The following is a 4,153-nucleotide window of genomic DNA, read 5'->3' as shown; positions in this document are numbered from 1 at the left end:
ATATAACATATATATGTTATATATATTATACATATATATATATATATAAAAGTTTCGATCGACATACATTATCAAAACAACTTTACAAATGAGCTGTTGCCAACACACCCATGAATACTAAAAATCTTTTCCTGGCTAACGGTTGTCTTCTCTAAGATTGTATTACCACTTGGCCTCTTCCGATAGCCTCAATTCTTATTATATTTCATTTCTCTTGAAATGAGTTCACTGTACCCCCCAAAATAAAATCAAGTCTTTTACCAATCGACACCCATGGAGAGATCAAGATTAGTAAGTTGATGAAGAGGGTGTGTGGGTAGCGTCTTGGAATCTCTCTGCAAGGTGGTAGCTGGATGCCAGTGATCACGACAGACCCGTGACCCGGAAGAAAAGATCAGTGGACAAAGCCTACTTTGAAGACCTGGGCTCCTGTCCCAGCTCCCGTTTCCAACACGTAGTGTAAATTTGGACAAGCGTCTTAGTCTCTCCGGCCTCCTTTCTGTTAATTGGGAATAAGACCAACTTTAAATCACTGGGGTGAGGTTCAACACTATACGAAAGCAATTTATAATGGTAAAGAGTTGCGTAAATGTACTGTCTGCATGTTTGTATGAAATAGTAGTGTTTGGGTTCTGAGTAATAGAAACTAAACTGTGGACTTTAAGTATTTGTGTGTATGTATGTATGTGCCTCAAGGATACAGAACATTCTGGAAGAAAAGGAAATGAACTGTTAAACAATGGTTACCTTTTGGGATAGGGTAAATATTTTTTTACTTTAAACATGGTCAGTGGTGGCTGTATATTAGTTTTAAAATTAAGAAAAAATGTGTACTGTGACTAAAGTTCTTTCCACGATGAAAAGGGAGGAGGCCAAAGTTAACGGATTTGAAAAGAGTAGGATATTCTTGTAGCAATAACCACGAGTCCCCTAAATCAGTCCTGAAGGCCCTTACCCTGATGACCCACAAACTGCGTCCTTCAAATGGATACTAATGCTAGGCTGGCCCTAGCAATGAAGCATCAAGATTTAGAAAACAGAAATACTTAAAATTGCTTCAATATTCAATACATGGGTGTTTCCCGCATTAAGAGCCAGCTCTAAACTCACACCCTAGCACCTCTGTTTCTAAGGAGTATCTTTTTCATTCAAATAGCACCCTTGTCCCCACAATCGACCAGGCAAAAAAGTGTATGGGTTCCACAATTACCTTATCTCCCGTCATTTCCCTTCCTCTTCTTTACCATCTGTCCTATAATTATTCTAAGTCTTATACCTAAAGCCTGAAAAAAGATTTGGAGGTGATAGGGCGAACAAGTATTGGGTCTCCAAACACCCGGCAATCAAGAACCTCCTTGCCTCCCCCCCAGATGAAAGCACACATTATTTGTCTTTGGGCAAATCCCACTCTCTTTATTGGCGTCTCCAAATACCCACCATGATTGCCTTGTCTCCAGCCCACCTGCCTCATTGGGACTAAATTCTCTAGACAGGCCCACATAGAGTCCTGACCTCCATCCTAACATGGCCACCACCTCAATCCACACACCAGGCTCTTACCAATGCCATCTGGGAGGCTAGTCAGGAGGAAACAGTCCGGGTGAAAAGGACACCAGAATGGTGGGGCCATTATGAAAACTAGTATGAAGGTTTCTCAAAAAAATTAAAGATGGGGGGCGCCTGGGTGGCTCAGTCGGTCAGACGTCCGACTTCAGCTCAGGTCATGATGGAGCCCCACATGGGGCTCTGTGCTGACAGCTCGGAGCCTGGAGCCTGTTTTGGATTCTGTGTCTCCCTCTCTCTCTGCCCCTCCCCCACTCACATTCTGTCTCTCAAAAAGGAATCAGCGGGAAAAAAAAAATTTTTTTTAAAGATAGCACTCCCATGGGATCTAAGACTGTTCACAACAGCCAAAAGGCAGAAGTGACTCAAGTGTCCGTTGACAGATGAGCAGATCAACAAACTGTGGTACATACATTATTACTCAACATACACAATATTATGTGCCGGCTTCGGCCGCACATATACTAAATTTGGAACAACACAGAGAAGATCAGCATGGCCCCTGTGCAAGGATGACACGCAAATTCGTGAAGCGTTCCATATTTTCATACACACAATAGAACACTACTTGGCAATGAGAAAGGATGAAGTCTGGCCTTTTGTAGCAACGTGGATGGAACTGGAGAGTGTGATGCTAAGTGAAATAAGTCTTACAGAGAGAGATACCATATGTTTTCACTCTCAGGTGGATCCTGAGAAACTTAACAGAAGACCCTGGGGGAGGGGAAGGAAAAAAAAAAAACTTAGAGAGGGAGGGAGGCAAACCATAAGAGACTCTTAAAAACTGAGAATAAACTGAGGGTTGATGGGGGGTGGGAAGGAGGGGAAGGTGGGTGACGGGCATGGAGGAGGGCACCTGTTGGGATGAGCACTGGGTGTTGTATGGAAACCAATTGGACAATAAATTTCATATTAAAAAAATAATAAAATAATATATATGTACAATATTATCTAGGCTTAGAAAGCAAGAAAAGTCTGGCACAGGCTACGATATGGATGAAACCTCAGGACATGATGCCCGGTGAAATAAGCCAGTCACAAAAACACAAATACTAAAGAATTCCACTTACGTGAAGTCGTTAGAGCAGTAAAATTCCTAGAGACAGAAAGTTGAATGGTGTTTCCCAGGGGCTGGGGGGAAAGAGGAAGGGAGTGTTATTGTTTCATGGGAACAGGGTTTCAATTTGCAAGAGGAAAAGAGTTCTGGAGAACGGTTGCACACCTAACTGGCTAAGATGGCCAGTTTTATAGCGTGTCTATCTTTACCGTAACGTTTTAAAAAGGGAAGCCAAAGCTTTGAGCAGTGGCGGCAAAGCAGCCAATGAGGTTTATCCAGGACACGACTGGTGCTAATTAAAAAGCGACGCCAAAATCTCCTATGTCCTCCCCTTCAGCCAAAAGCATCACACACGCCAGCCCACCTGGACCTCCTGAAGTCCAGCCTTAGAAGGCCAGCCTGGGTCGTGTTAAAACCCTGCCATGAGCAAATCCCTTCCAGCTAATGGGAAACTTTCCATCTCTGCATTGCTGTAGCCCCGTAATCAAGACTAAATCTCAGTCCCAAACTGTGCTGCAGAAGAATGGTTTTACATGTAATGGGGTTACCACATAGGGAGAAATTCAAAAAAGCTTCCAGCTGTAGTAATATTATTTCTTGATCTGGGTGGTGGTTACATAAGTATGTTTACTCTGTGATAATTCATCGAGCTATACAATTAGGATTTGTGCACTTTTCTGAATGTAAATTAGGCTCTGATTTTTTTTTTAAGTTATTGAAAATTTTTCCAGCCCTGCTTTGTTATTGCTTCGTTCGTTTGTACGGTCGTTGGCCTCTCACAAGATGATGAGTTCCCGAAAGCCTCGGAGAGCCTAGCAGAGTGCTAGACTTTTATTACAAGCTTCATATTTGCCTAGTGACTTCATGGAAGTGTGGAGATCCAGGGGTTATCAGAGGGAAGAGGGTAGTGGGATCGTTTTCTGAAATCCTTTGACATCAGTAAAACGAAAGCTTCCTGACCCCAAAGCTGGACCTCAAGAATACAGCCACGGCAATCAGCACAGGCTTATAGAGCAAACTCAGCTGTGCTCATGATAACCCACACTCTGGGAAGGTAACAATTTTGATATTAAACATAGATAGATAGATAGATAGATAGATGCTAGAGAATAAGATGATAGATAGATAGATAGATAGATAGATTGAAGATAGATAGGAGACAGATGATAGAAATATATATTAAGATATTTTTAAAATATGTATGTACATATATGTATATACATGTACACACACACACACAAACACACACACCCCAAAAGTGTCAATAAAGCCTAAACCCAGCTTCCCCACAAGAAGAATTAACACGATGGGGTGAAAACTAGAGCCTATATTGAAAAATGGCTTAAACCAAAATAGATTTGCATGTGGCAAGCTCTGTTGACAAGGTCTGTGATGGCAGATTCTTAAGGAAAGTCAAAATTTCAGCCAAAGCTCCTTGATCTTGAAAATGCTGAGGATTACCAATACTCAACCGATATTACTCAACCAATACCAAGAAGTAGAGGGTTGACCCTGAAGGAGAAGGGCTAGAAA

General features: G+C 41.9%; 1 non-coding gene across 1 annotated transcript; it reads left to right on the top strand.

Moving 5' to 3' along the window:
- Positions 1 to 2,003: 2,003 nt before the first annotated feature.
- On the top strand, positions 2,004 to 2,110 carry LOC125908507 (U6 spliceosomal RNA). Its single transcript, XR_007453389.1, has one exon. It is a non-coding gene; the product is annotated as a U6 spliceosomal RNA (small nuclear RNA).
- Positions 2,111 to 4,153: the final 2,043 nt, after the last annotated feature.

Source organism: Panthera uncia (genome assembly GCF_023721935.1).
Source record: "Panthera uncia isolate 11264 chromosome B2 unlocalized genomic scaffold, Puncia_PCG_1.0 HiC_scaffold_25, whole genome shotgun sequence".
Classification (NCBI taxonomy): domain Eukaryota; kingdom Metazoa; phylum Chordata; class Mammalia; order Carnivora; family Felidae; genus Panthera; species Panthera uncia.
The sequence above is the reverse complement of the archived record's forward strand: the minus strand, read 5'-3'. Positions and strand labels throughout refer to the sequence as shown.